We start from the raw sequence: 15,730 nt of genomic DNA on the forward strand, positions 1-15,730 counted from the left end.
ATATGGAAGATATCAAAAGTATATTGTCACTTATATCACGGCCTGTTGAATGCTTTATTCTGATTGGTTAAGAAATGTTCCACGTGTGTTGATTATTTTTCTGTAAAACGCACACCTAACTTGTCAAATGTCTTAAAATAACAACCAGAGAAATGTTTGGACACTTGTTTGTGGTATTAGTTTTCTTTAAAAAGCGGAATATAAGCGAAATAATTGATTCCGGTCTTTTGAATTATTTGAAAATAATGCACACTTAGCTTCGCGTCATGCCGCATTACCACCTTGGGTGTGCATTATTTTAGAATAATTCAACGGCTCGTCGTCAATTATTCCTTACATTATGTTGTTTACATTATCTAGCATGATTTTATGTGAAAAATGGTTGACATTAGTTGGGTTTTCACAGGCAGGGTTACAAATATTTAGTTTTTATAAAAAAATTATAGCTAAATATTTTGCTATATTTTACCGTGCAAAACTTTGCTTAGTGATTGGTTTTCACCTTGTTTATGATTTTTCAACAGAAATATTTTAGCCTTCATTGTTTTTGGATGCATCATTATCTATTTACCATTACATTAACTTTCAACATCAACAGCAAGTTTGTGTAAGATTGTAATTGATTCTCTGGTATCTGGAAGAGGAATTTTAAAGTACTCCTACTCTGTAAATTGGGGTTAAGCAATACACACACACACATTATAGCCATGACAACCCAAGCGGATGGGTGTGTGATTGAGTATATGCAGCTGTTTTGTTTGAGATGTTCACTTCTGCATCTGGAACCATGGTTGTAAATGACTATATCAAATATTTACATTAGGGATGGGACGATTAATGCAGATATACACTAATAATACCTGACCAATAACGATTCTGAATCGTAGAGCCAATATTATGCACACTTTTTCACACATCAAAATGTTGATGTCTTTCTTTGTTCAGTCGAGAAGAAATTATGTTTATTGAGGAAAACATTCCAGGATTTTTCTCATTTTAATGAACTTTAATGGACCGCAACACTTAACAGTTTTAATGCAGTTTAAAATTGCAGTTTCAAAGGACCCTAAACGATCTTAAACGAGGTATAAGGGTCTTATCTAGGGAAACGATTGTCATTTTTGACAAGAAAAAAAATGCACTTTTAAACCACAACTTCTCGTCTATCTCCGGTCCTGTGATGCGCCAGTGCGACCTCACGTAATTCGTCATCACGTTTAGAGGTCACGGATGACGTATGCGAAACTACGCCCAAGTGTTTACAAGTGTGGAGAAAGAGGACCATTTCGACGTTGTTGTATGTCGAATGATACTAATTAATCTCTTTGTGTCAGTTTATTGTTTAAAATGGTCCGCAAATGTGCGTTTCATATATGAAGAGTTTCGTTGCAAAACGAGATAAATCCATTTTTTTTACATTTTTGTCAAAACATGTTTATTGTTATATTATCATGTTATTATTTTGTTTTATGGTGCTACTTAGCTGTATTTTTTAAGTTATGAAGGTTTAAAATCAAAACAAACCAACTGCAGTTGAATTGATATTAATTGGAATGCACAACCAAAAAATAAGATTTCTGAACAATTAAAAAAACGGATTTATCTTGTTTTGCAACGAAACTCTTCATATGTAACACGTGACCTTTCAACAGCATTACGCAATTATGTGAGGTCGCGCTGGCGCGTCAGGACCGGAGATAGACGAGAGTTGTGGTTTAAAAGTGCATATTGTCCATTCCTCTTGTTAAAAATGACAATCGTTTCGCTAGATAAGACCCTTATGCCTCGTTTGGGATCGTTTTGAGTTCTTTGAAACTGCAATTTTAAACTGCATTAAAACTGTTACATGTTGGTGTCCATTAAGTCCATTAAAATGAGAAAAAGTCTGGAATGTTTTCCTAAAAAACATTATTTCTGAACAAAGAAAACATCATCATTTTGGTTGACATGGTGGTGAGTAAATTATCTGGATTTTTTTAAGAAAATGGACTAATCTATTAAGCCATTTCCTAGAGATGTGTGTAAATATTTACATATTTTTAGCTGGTCAGGCTGGTCTGACCCACCAACTTGACCAGGCTGGTTAGATGGTTTAAGCTGGTCCTCCAAGCCTGGTGAAGCTGGCCTTCCAGCCTGACCAGCTAAAAAAGTGACCAAAACCCCCTTTAATACCTATACGGTATAAACACGTTTTAAGTGGTAGTAGATGTAATACGTTCATCATGTAAAAAGTTTGTTTGCTTTCATTTGCACATTCTTGTTTGAGCATCTGTATTTGGGCGTATTGTTTTTCCGACTCCACTCTGTTTTGTTCTCCCCCCCATTGCTTGTTAGCAAAATCACTGAAGTCTCCGAAGACCTTTAACATGATCACAAGGAATAAATGTGAATCAGAACAAACCGCTCCGGAACCTCTAAGGGGAGAGCAGCTCCGGAAAGACTCTGGTTTATCGCGTGAGCGTTACTGTGTGTTTGGAAGTGCCGCGGGCCAGTTTGAACGTGGAAGACATTGAAAACACATGATACTCTTCACAAGGTGATTAGTTGGAGCGATGCAACGAGCCTCAAAGAGGCCAAACTGCCATATGGTTGAGGGGGAATTTCAAAGAGGACTGAAAAATGAGGGAAAGAGAATGCTGTAGGATGTTCTAGATTGTGGGGTATTTTTAGCGTATGTGTTGCCTCTTTTCTGCTTTTATCCAGTGACAAGGACTTGTAGTTTCTGTGAGCTAGAATAGCAATACTGTAGCACTTATGTAGCTTGATAAAATTAAACTTCTACAATTTACAGAGGTTAAAAGGAGTCTTTTATAAATGCAATGATATTAGATTTCTCTCGCTCTCTGTCACTCGTGTCATATTTCGCTATTGCTAAGCACTTTTGGCAATATTGTCATAAACTGATATGCACTTTGCAATGATATTCCTTTAAAAAATACTGTAGCCACAAAAGTTGCTTTCAAAATAGCAGATTTACCACATTTACTACAATAATACCTAGTATTACCTAGAATTGCAGCAAACCATGTTATAGTGATAGTAAAGTGATCATAATTACCATATTTACAAGATTCTAATGTGTAAAAACTAGGGCTAATAACACGTTAATGCACGTCAATTGTCGAATAAGCAAGACCATGCACATGTGTGCGGCGCCAAAACGCATACAGCCGGGGGAAAAAATGAAACAAGCGCTGAGAAGTTAAACTAGCCATGATCACAAAGATGTTCGATGCCAAACACACACCTGGGTTTTTTAACGTCGTGCCAGACTAGGCTGGCTGCCAACGCAATGAAATGGTATCTAGGGCTGCAACTAACGATTATTTTAATAATCGATTAATCTGTCGATTATTTTTTTGATTAATCGATGAATCGGATAAAAAACAAAAAACAAGAAAAGCATTCATTTCCAACCCCTTATTCAAAACGGAACAAAAATCTTTAGAAATTACACAAACATGTTGCTCATTGAACATACCTGAGCTGTTACAATAATAATAAAATAAAATAAAAATGGACTAACACAAAAAAATACACATGTATGCTTTACATCTGCCAAATATATAGACTTTTTTATGATGTATTTCCCATCAAGAAGCCTCTCTTGATGGGATCAAAAAGATAGTAAATGAGTACACTCTTAGAAATAAAGGTACAAAAGTTGTCACTGGACAGTACTCTTTCAAAAAGGTACACCTTTGTACCCAAAAAGTGCATATTAGTACTTCAAAAGTACATATTGGCAGTTCAAAGATACATCTTTGTACCTAAATGGTACATATTAGGACTTTTTATAAAGGGTACTGCCCCAGTGACAGCTTTGTACCTTTATATTTGACTTCATGTGTTTTCTCTGATCAGATAGCTATCTCATTTGTTAAAACTGTTCTATTTACATTTGGCCACATACATGCGTCTTGTGAAAACGGAAAATGCTTCTTTTACTACCGCGCAAAATGAAAATACACCATTCATTACTTCGCCTTACAAAATGTAAGACGATGTTTATGCAACAAAAGGCGGCACTTACTGTATGTTTGGCCGGGCACGCGCGTCTCCTTGCTTGGCAGTCGGCATGAGCTGGAGCGCGCAGGAAAGAGCAGTAGGAGAGTGATGGCGCGATGATTTTACGTAAAGGTCCATGACGGGGAAAAGCGTTCATACAACTCCCTCTCAAAGTTTTATTTCATTGTTTAATATCAGTGGAGTTTGTCATTGGAGTTTTTTATTCGTTCTAGAAACTTTTTTTACCCGCTGTCGTCGCTCCATAAAGCATAAGCGTGTCGTCTTTGTTTGTTTACCTCTTTGCCGGCTAACTTCCAGGTGACGCGCTTACGTTTGGGATGAGTAAAACACTGACATGTGGTTTTCCTCTACCTTTGCTGGTTTTTTCATCTTTTCCCCGCCGCCCTGTCTTTTCTCCGCCCTGTCTATGAGCCGCCGAACTCTGCAAGCAACAGTGCGCGAGAGAGACCGACACTGCGTCCCAAACAGCATACTTCCATACTATATAGTAGGCGAAAAGCACTACTTCTCATACTCTTTGCCTACTATATAGTATAGAAATAGGCTGTTTGGGACGCAGCACGAGTGTGTTCACTCCGCTCCGCGCTTAACTGAAGGGTTTATTTTTTCTTTTTTAAAATTAAACGTCTCTGCGTCACGCGACACGACGAATCGATGATGAAATTCGTTGCCAACACTTTTAGTAATCAATTTTTATCGATTTAATCGATTCGTTGTTGCAGCCCTAATGGTATCTGCAGTGGATCTGATAGGATGCAAATACGGTTAATGTGCGTTCACACCAGCCGCGGAAAAAGCCGGCAAAAAGCACTATTCGCGCGTAGTTGGACGCTTGAACATTTTGAGTTTACTCTTTTCACAAGCGTGAAATTCTAGTCATTTGAGACATTCACGCGGAAATTTGTGTGAAGGGGAGCGGCTTCTGCGACTCAGCCCGCTCCCTGTAATTATGTCACTACTAGAGCAAGCTCCTGGTTGGTTAAAGGGATAGTGCGGCCAAAAATGATACTAAACCCATGATTTACTCACACCGAAGCCTTCCGAGATGCATATGTCCATCATTTTTCAGACGAACACATTTTCAGTTATTTTAGAAAATGTCTTGTATCTTCCAGCTGCTAAGCAGTAAAGTTACGGGGTCCAGTTCCTTCAAGTCCAAAAATGTGCACATTTCTTTCCCCAAAGAAATCCAAACGGCTTCAGGATGATAAACGAAGGTCTTCTGAGGATAATCCGCGCAATGTTGTTATAGAAATATTCATATTTAAAACTTTATAAACGAAAATAACTAGCTTCCGGTAGCGCCGCCATCTTAAACTCCTTTGTATTCAAGAGAGAGTATTAGCATAGTGTACACACTTGTCTTAGTTACGTATGACAAATGTGGGAGGCGGGGGCACAGAGCACCAGCAGGACGCGACTAAAGGGCGATTTATAGTCGTGCGTAAGTTCTAAGCCGTAGCATCATTGCTGGTCTTCTCAAATTATACACAACAAGTTGCTGTTTCTTCTTCGTTTGTGTGTTAACTTGCCAAGCTTCTTCTTCTTTCACGTTTGTGCTGCTACTGTGGTTGCACGCGTGGATACTGCCTACCAGCGGTCGCGCGTGTGTTTGCACGTCGACGCGGACGACGACGCAAAAGAATAAATAAAAACCGACGCGGAACCTACGCCGTAGCTGCTACGCCATAGGACCTACGCACGACTATAACGAGCCCTTAAGATGGCGGCGTTACTGGAAGCTAGCTATTTTCGTTTATAAAGTTTTAAATGTGAATATTTCTACAACAAAATGGTGCGGATTACCCTCAGAAGGCCTTTTTTTATCATTCGTGGAGCCGTTTGGATTTATTTTGTGAAGGATGGATGCACATTTTTTGGACTTGAAGAACGTGGAGGGAGCCCTTACTTTACATTTGATTTACTGAAAGATCTAAAACATTTTCTAAAATAACTGAAAATGTGATCGTCTGAAAAATGATGGACATATGCATCTCGGACAGCTTCGAGGTAAGACTTTTCAGGCGAGTCGAAGTACTCCAAAAGTGCTATTACGCCATAAAATATAGTTCCTCTTTTAAATCCGCTCAGAAAAGCGCTACGTTTTATTTTGTACCACCAAACTTGCTCGTATAACTATTCGTCTAAAATAGGAAAAATGTTGATGTGTTTGGTCACTTCTAACTTTATCTCTAAATGGTACCATTGAATGAATGGGGCTAAGCTAAATGCTATCGAAGCGTCGCAGCGCGCTCCAGGGCTCACGTGCACGCACACAGATGATAGAGGGATGTATCAACAATTCTTAGTTAAGGTAATAACATATTTTAATATTGAAAATGAGTAGACTATTCATTTAACATGAAAATAACTAGCGCTTGCCGCCTTTTCCGCGTCTGGTGTGAATGCCACATTAAGATACTGAAAGCAAAGACCCTCTTCAGGGAAGCCTGCAAGCTTATCGTTATTTTAAACGATCATCGAATATGATTTCTGTTTGACCCTTGGTTTAGCCCATATTATGTATTGAGTTATACTAGATATTTTTGAGTAATCTAGATTTAATATTTTAATCTATTGACAGCCCTAGTAAAAACCATTCATGTTCTCGTAGAGATCATAATTTCAGTTTATAGACCAGGAGTTTTCTGAGAGCTACAACTTTTTCATGTGACCACTGCAACCTCGGAACGTGGAAGCACCTTAAGTATGTTGTTATTATTTGATGCATCCCTGAATCATTAAGCCGGGTGTGGTAGACAATCTTCTTTGTTAGAAATATCAGTTTAAAAAGCAGGAATTTGTCTAAATGACCTGGTTTTCCCGGGCTGCAAAGTGCTCTAATTTTGCCATTTAACCAGTATCCCACCCTGCTTCTACATTACATGTCCTCCACCAACATGACCGTGACTTCACCTAAAATACGATTAACCCAATTACCACACACCGGTGTCGTCTGTCTCTTCAGAAGGCTGCTCGTGGTCCCTGTGCACTCTGATGTAACTAACAAAGGCAATGTTTCCAGCAGATTTCACTCTTGATACTGATAAGAATGGATAATGTGATGAAGACAATTTGGTTGGTTGACATATACTGTAGTTAATTCATTGATTTTTAGGACTCTTTAATTTTGGCAATGTTACTTGATTTTTGTTGCATAGCGTACCATATTACAAACAGGAATTTCTTCACAAATGGAAACATGGGACTGATATATTCATCTAAGTAGTATTTTATGCCTGTGGTACATCAAGTCTCACATTTCTAATTGCATAACAGAATTCATGACGGTTGATTAATTGGGTGTACAGAGAGGCAAACTGTTTTTAAAGCTGCATGGTTTACTGCTTTTCAATTACTCTCAGTCTGATGATGACTTTTAGATCGTTAATATGAAAGTCATTATTTGCGTCTTTAGGTTATGGATTTGAACAGAGTGCTAGTATTGGTAATTGCTTGCCATGAGATCGAAAACAGCTGCTGGGAGCAATGAGAGCTAGATTTTTACATTTTCTTGAGAAAATTAAAGATGTCCACAAGTCGCCCGACTCTACTGCACTGTAAGTTACTTTGGTGTTAAGTGTCTGCCAAATGCATGAATGCAAATGTAATGTTATCAATATTCAGAGTTTAAGGGTTTGTTGAAAATTGTGTGAAGCAACACTACTGATGACTTCCAGCGTAGAAAAACTGATCCTATATATTTTATTTTTTGAAATACCGTAACACTAACAAGATAAATTATTTGTCCATTCAACCAAATCATAACAAATCGAAGCATGTTCTTTTATCGATGGGGAGGAAGGGATGCGCATTGGGAAATCAGATGATATAAGTGAAGAGAGATGGAGCAGGAAATTACACGGCTGAGTCCAGTGAGAGCCCCATTGTCTGTGTTGATGGTCACGGTGATCTTAATGTTATTGTTATATGTGTCATAGACTGAGGCGAATACTGAATGGGGTCCATGTATATCAAGGCCTTACTCTGCTGTAATGAAAGTTTTTCAATCTCTTCTCAATTTTCTAGTTTAATGCCTGAATGTTGGGGTGTTGTGTGGGGTAAACTGAGGAAGACAGAAAACTATCCACTTGTTAATAGGTAAGGAATACTGTTTACGGGTTGCCTGACGTTGTCATGCACAATTCTAGTCAGAATTTGAGTCTGATACCGCTCCATTGGGCTGTAATTATGGTGCACTCAATTGGTTAGACCTACTACCACTCAGAGCCGTCTTTGTTGTAAACAGATTCAACACAAGCGCTCTTTGACGTGGTTGATTTACGTTACTGTTGATCATCTGTCCATCATTGTATAAAGCCCTCCCTGACAATTTGATTGGTTTGACCAGCTTTGGTTCAAGCATAGTTGTGCCACAGCGGAGCAAAACCAGACCGAACTTCCCAACCTGAAATGTTGTGGGCGTGGCTAAGTTCGGCTGGCACCCAGGCTAGTTTCCGGGACCGAGCCTTCACTCGTTTCAATAGAGTATATTATTTAAACAGACGTTTATGAGAACGTTTTATTCATATTACACCTTTACATTTTATAAACTCCATGTCTGGTCATCTCAGATTTTGTTATGGAGATAAAAATGTTTTTGGTAGTTTGCATGATGATACGAGTGTATATTAGCGTGATTTCTGTTATTTCCCTATGGCGTTTAAGATCATTTACATGTGGAAGCGGTGTATGATATCAGACTTAAAGACACACTATGCAGTTATTTTACCTTATTATAACAGCTTCAAAGTTATTTCGGTGGTAAACAAAGTCATAGTAGGGCGAATCATCCTCCTGTTGAAGCTCGGGGAGGACGCCGCTAGCATAACCAGCAATGCAAGCTTGAGAGAACCGCCCCTGACAAATCTCACGACAATCACGACTTGCTTTACGGCAACAACGTCACACACGTTAGGCTTGTTCGACTTCGTGCGGCGCTGCAAGAACCGACCGCAGGATGACGTAAAAGTACCGCGAGAATGATCCGAGACGGCACTTTGACGTCATCCGGCTGTCGGTTCTTGCAGCGCTGCATGAAGTCGATCAAGCCTATAACAACAACTGCACGCGCGAATTTGAGACGTGAGGCTAAACGATTTAGAAGTTAAGAGCGCGTTCGGAAGCGAGTAGGAAAAGGAAAAGAGAATCTGACCGCGTTAGGAACTGGACAAGAGTTCCACTCGGTCAGGTTTTTACTCGTTGGCATGAGCTAAAAGACAGCACTGGAGGGATGCTGATCTGGCAATCTTGTTGATGGACTAGTAAATAAATCTCTTATTTGTAAACTTGTTTGCGGTCTATGTTGTATGTTGTTGCGCTTGCTTGTAGTATGTCATGTGATTATCGTGACAACAGTTGTCAATATCTCACATAATTATCAGGACATAAATAAGCCTAGAGGTTGTAAATAGTGTAAACATGCACAATTTGCAAACTATTATGATAAATAGCAATAATCATGTATAGTGACATTATAACGACCAGTGTAATGGCATTTTGTAATGTTTAGCCCAATATTTGCGGTAGCCTAATATTTGTATGAAATTGTGAAACATTACCTGGTCATTATCTTTGGAGGTGTACTAAAGTGGGAAATTACGACAGTTGCAAGTATTTTCCAGCGATTCTAGGGGTCGCTGTTTGACAAAAACGACGAAAATGCATAGAACGGCTTTATCAAGGGGATTGTCAAGCAGGGCCAATTTTGGTCCAATATTACTGAAACTATTTAAAATTTATGTTAAATTAAGTAAATTCAATATTTTAAAAAAATACACTCTATATAACATTGGGTTAAAAACAATCCAAATAACATTGGGTTAAAAACGCCACAAATAACATTGGGTTAAAAACAACCTACATTGGGTTGTTTTCAGCCCAACGGCTGGTTAAATATTGGACAGAACACGCGCTGGGCTAATTAGACCCATCAAGTTGGTTTGTTAGTTTAATCCAGCAAATTGGTTGTTTTTTAACCCAAAGGATGGTTTAATTTTTATTTAAACATTGGGTTCATTTGACTTTATAAATGGGTTAATATATATTTTATTTCATCTTAATTTTATTTATTATACTGCAGATATCAATACACTACATTAACTCTTTCGCCGCCATTGATGAGTTATCTCTTCAATTAAGAGAAAACGCCATTGACGAGTATTTCCGGCTTTCCATAATACCACTATTATCCACCAGGAGGTTATAAAACTTATAAAACCCGCCCTAGGGGCAAACAGCTGCATGTCCATGTATGTTTTGAGGATCGCTCTGAATCTGATCTCTAACAAAAGTCCTTCACAAAAATGGAATATCTCAGATTATTCTTGTATTATTATTATTATTACACTTTTATCAATTAAATTGATTTGAATAAGTTCAAAGTAACACCTTACTGATGGACCTGGAGTACATTACAAAACACTTTACTTTGAATGAAAAAGAAACGATTCACTCTAACTGTCTTTCTTTGAAATAACAAAAGTTAACTAAGAGTAGTTTATTTACACGCTGAAAGTGTGCTTTCATTTGGAGCCAGATGCAAACTATGTTTAGTTTCCCAATCTGAAGAGCTTCACAGCCGGACATTCTCTTGTAATGTGTGGAAAGTCCTCGGTTAAAAGCAGCAGTATGTCTAACGCATACCAGAGAGGCTTAGTATACTGAATAATCACTGATGTGGGGCTCTTGTGTTTGTGTATGTTTGAATGGGAAGCTCACTGTAGATCCACATGTCTGTCTATATCCCCTTTCTCAAAATATGCTGTTTGTCTTCCCAGGCTAAAATTTGTTTTTTATTGAAGAAACATGATGTAGAAGACTATGACTTCAGATCTTCCCTCATCATTTATTCTACCTCCGTCGTATTACCTTTGATATCGCCATTTCTTTGTTGCCGTGCCAATGTTTATAATAAAAGTCTCACAAAGATAGTCCTTGTTTAACACAACCAACCCGGCCTGTATCTCATTGCTAGCAGCTGGCCAGTGATGTTTACAGATCCCAGCTGGAGGCTCTCAGGCCCATCTTCCAAAACCATTCGGAATTTTTGGTTCCGAGGGCAAACGCTTCCAGATTTTTACTCTACGGGTTCCGACTCTAATACCAACCAGGGCATGAGAAAATGTTTAAGAACTACAAAAAACACATTCACGCACAGTGTGATCATTAGCTTTGTAGAATATTGATGTTTGTTGTTTTCTAAGTTGGGATGTTTAGACGGGGTGGGTTATAGTGGACATCTGGTTATGTTGCCATTGCCTTTAAAAACTCTCATGATTTTTGTATGGTAAAGGAATAGTTCACCAAAATATAAAAATTCCTAATTTAAGTTAAGTAAGTAAATGATGAATGAAACTCATTTTTGCCAATAGTATTTTTTATTATGTTGGATTATTTTGTACTTTCTAAATCTAAAGCATGCAGTTTAAACCCCAATAAGTACCCTCCTTAACCCTACTTTGTTCTGCATCATTTGTGCAATGGATATAAATCGGACGTATTGACTTTCCACAGAACCTCATTGAAGATTCACTCTGTTATTAGTCCATTCTGTATAGGATCACATGTTGTGAGGGGGTTAAATAGTGTGAGTGTAGGTATGCTTTGAGCTTGGTTGGAGGTACAGTAAGAAATGAGAGGTATTTTGTAGAGTCTGTCACGCAGGGCCAGAGCAAAGAAAGCAGAGAGAGAGGGAGCACAGAGCTCTTTGAGGTTATAGGTGAGAGATAAAGGGGTCAGGAATACCTCTTTAATGCTGCATACACACCAAATGCGAAGCATCGCGCTCAGCACTCTAGATTACTCGCGAGATTTAACTTTGTGTCATGCGTATTTTTCGCTTGAGTTGAATATTTTCAACCGACACGAAGATGCATTTGAGTCGAATAGCCCGTGTTTTTGCAGCAGTCGCGCTGAGTAATTTGCAATTGGGCGTCTTTTGTAGTCTGTTCGTGAGTTTATGTCTATTTATGTCTTTGCATTGACTTTGTATGCAGGGTTTCCCGCAGAAAATTTGTTAGTTAAGGTGGTAGGGTTGGGCGAGTGGGCGGGGGCAATGGCGTGGCAATCAAAGGGGTGGGGCGTATGCGTCATGATGAAAACTTACATATTTTAATAAAATAAATAAAATATTTATTTTTAAAACACTCAAATAAAACTTAATTTTGAAGAAACTATGACAAAAAAATGAACACATACTAGATTATGAATTAATTAAATGTTTTTACCTCTAATGGGAATAGCTGCGTGATGAAGTGAAACTAAAGTGTTAATAAACACAAACTAAAGCAGATGTTGTAAAACGTCTGGCGAACGATGATAGATAGCGCAAACATTGTAAAAACTGATTATTTCCCACCCTTAATTACATTATCTTGAAGGAGTGTAACTGTATGCAAATAATGCACATAAATAAAGTGAGCAAGAGTGCTCAACAATTATATCTAATCAACAGGGACGTGAAACCTTAGCAGGTTGCTCAAACAAAAAAATCACCAGCTAACTTTAACATTAGAAGAACTATAGACTAATACAATAACAGGCTTAAATAACCCCAAAACATAAGTCCACTTACAGTTTTCACGGACACGTGTTTTATCTACTGGCTATCCTCCAGACATGACGGACCACTCTTTCTCTCATTTCGGCCGTGTGGTGCCCGTGCCTGCTCGCGGTGTGAAGCGCGTCTGCGCTATTCTCCGAGATGTTTTATAAACTGGCTAGTTATCCTCCAGACAGTGACGGTCCGGACCACGTCTTTCTCATTGCTGCCGTGTGGCGCGCGTCCCCGCATGCGGTGTGATGCGCGTATGCGCTATTCTCCAAGATGCACTTGACGGCCTTTTGTGCAGCATTTTTTTTTTTGGACGAGCTAGTTAAGGCAGTAAGGTTTCCAAGCTTAGGCGGGCCGCCTTAACTGAAATATGCTGCGGGAAACCCTGGTATGTAATCTACTTGCGCAAATCGTTGAATTTGCTTTTGGTGTGTACGCCTAGGAGTGGGCGATAAACCACTTGGTATTAGTCAAGCGGGAGAGATTTTGAACTATCGTCTTTATCGAGGTTACGCGCCCATGTCACGTTGCTGGGCACATGTTCACGAAAATGTAACGTTGTAAACGTATTTAAGCACCACAGTTTTAAAACAAGTGATTTTAATCCATTGAAACACAAACAACAGTGCTAAATGCGCTGGCTGTTTCTGTGTCAGAGGAAGCCGCACATCCACTGCTCATTAAGCTTGTGAGTATTTTTGCAGCTTTATTGGTCTTAAATACACATATGCGTCAAAAAGTATCCTTAAAAACACGACCATTTAAGTCTTAAGAGAACGTAAACAGTTGAAAAAGAAAACGCGTGTGTAACAGTATATTAGGTCCGGACTTTGGTCTTAAAGGGGAAGTTACCTAATTTAACTCCTGTCTGTCACTCATGTTAATAAATAAACATTGAGAGAAAATCTTTCACTGCTCAACCAAATCACTTTTTTTTCGATAACGAAAACCTTATTAAAAGAAAAAGAAACTGGCGAAACACACATATGACAAATAGTCATGAGATGCAAGAACCATTTAACTTACTACTACAACATATTTGAACTTACTACGTTTATATGAACATGCGATTGATTGTTAAATATGCTCGAAATATTTATCGTTAAAATATTTACATATCATTTTGCGTTAGAAGACATAAATTAACCAACTGCAGTCATTTGATTACTTAAATGATGGATGTTTGTGGTTTTTGGAGCTTTACCATGTTGGCTCCTATACAAGAAGATAACACAATGACATTTTAATATAAAATTATTCATTGTATAAAGGAAGTCATTTACAGTTGGGATGGCATGAAGGTGGCATGAATTTTCATATTTTTTTCATAAAATGTGACTTTTTACCATGTTTTTTTTTATGCATTTTTCATTTGCAAGTTGCTTTGTATAAAAGCATCTTGTAGTTCTGGATTTCCTAATAAATCTCCCGCAAAAATGAAGTTGTTAGAGTGAGCAACAGATGTTTTATTTTCTAGGTCATTTTGTATGGTTTTGATTCTGAATCACTTACATCAGTCACATCGGAGACAGCCACGATTGTATTCTTACACATTAACTTACACATTATTCTCACCAAAGTTGGTCTTGTGTGTCTGTGTGGTCTCTGTGGGACATTTTATCTGGTCTACAATACCTCTGCATGTCCCCTGTGTTCCCTACCAAGAGTAAAAGAACCTTAAAAGCTATTACTCCTACTTGTGTGTACTTGCTGACTGAGAAGACAATAGAGAAGGTTCATTCACAAGTCCATTATAAAAAATAAAGGTCCCCATCTGTCTTCTCTTGAATTGGTCAGACATCTTCATGCTCTCCTGTGAATCACTTCAGCTGCACTGACTGATATTCCTGGATTGTACAGAATTGTAACTTTGACTTTGCGTATTTTATACTTTTTTTAAGTCTATGTCAGAACTTGCCATTGTACAGTATTGTCCAAAAGCAGGGTCTAAAACTAACTTTTTCGCCTTACCTGCCACCGGCCATGAATATTTTTTACTGGCCATGAAACTACGATACATCTCCACTAGCACTATGCAATAAAGCACTAGCTAGCTAGTAGCTACATTAGTTAACCAGTACAACAATACTTGGTCCCATTCTCTCTCTAGACACATTATTCGCGTTTTAAAGCATATAAGAGGATTTTCTTTATTGTAAAAAGAACAGATTAGGATTTAATATTTGGTAGATGAGAGCTTGAACTAAAGTCTCAATTAGCAGTAAGATATTTTCCTGTGCTCGGCATTTAAAGGGCAGTGGTGTTTTGCTAATCTATTAACTACATTACAGATGTCTTACTTAAAGGATAAGTCCATTTTCTTAAAAGAAAAATCCAGATAATTTACTCAACACCATGTCATCCAAAATGTTGATGTCTTTCTTTGTTCATTCGAGAAGAAATTATGTTTTTTGAGGAAAACATTGCAGGATTTTTCTAATTTTAATGGACTTTAATAGAGCCCAACATTTAATACTTAACACTTAACAGTTTTTTTCAACGGAGTTTCAAAGGACTATAAACAATCCCAAACCAGGCATAAGTGTCTTGCCTACCGAAACGATTGTCATTTTTGGCAAGAGTTATAAAAAATGTACTTTTAAACCAAAACTTTTCGTCTAGGTCCGGTTCAGCGCGACCTAACGTAAATGCGTAGTGACATAGGGAGGTCACGTGTTACATATATAAAAAGCACATTTGCGGACCATTTTAAACAATAAACTGCCACAAAGACATTTATTAGTATCAGTTGACATACAACAACGTAGGAGCGGTCCTCTTTCAACACACTTGTAAACACTGGGGCGGAGTTTCGCATTCATCCTCTGTGACCTCTTGACGTCATGATGTATTGCGTGGGGTCAGCTGGCGCATCACGACCGGATCTACATGACGAGAAGTTGTGCTTTAAAAGTGTATATTTGTTATTTTTCATGTCAAAAATGACAAAATAATTTTGCTAGATAAGACCCTTATGCCTCATTTGGGATTGTTTATAGTCCTTTGAAACTCCATTGAAAAAAACTGTTAAGTGTTGAGTTAAGTATTAAAAGTAAATTATCTGGATTTTTCTTTTAAGAAAATGGACTAATCCTTTAAAGTGAAGCGCTATTATAAACCCCTGAAAACCTTTGATCTCGCATTATT

General features: G+C 38.1%; 1 protein-coding gene across 3 annotated transcripts in view; it reads left to right on the forward strand.

Moving 5' to 3' along the window:
- tln2b (talin 2b) overlaps positions 1-15,730 on the forward strand; it is a 170,519-nt gene that overhangs the window by 58,222 nt on the left and 96,567 nt on the right. The window contains exon 1 of one of the 3 annotated variants that reach the window (XM_073868822.1): positions 2,396-2,536. The exons of the other annotated variants lie outside the window; for them this stretch is intronic. The gene's annotated coding sequence lies outside the window, so the exon portion shown is untranslated. Of the gene's footprint in view, positions 1-2,395; positions 2,537-15,730 lie in introns of those variants that run through there. 3 annotated transcript variants of the gene reach the window in all.

The sequence above is a fragment of the Misgurnus anguillicaudatus genome, chromosome 6, assembly GCF_027580225.2.
Source record: "Misgurnus anguillicaudatus chromosome 6, ASM2758022v2, whole genome shotgun sequence".
NCBI classification, from domain to species: domain Eukaryota; kingdom Metazoa; phylum Chordata; class Actinopteri; order Cypriniformes; family Cobitidae; genus Misgurnus; species Misgurnus anguillicaudatus.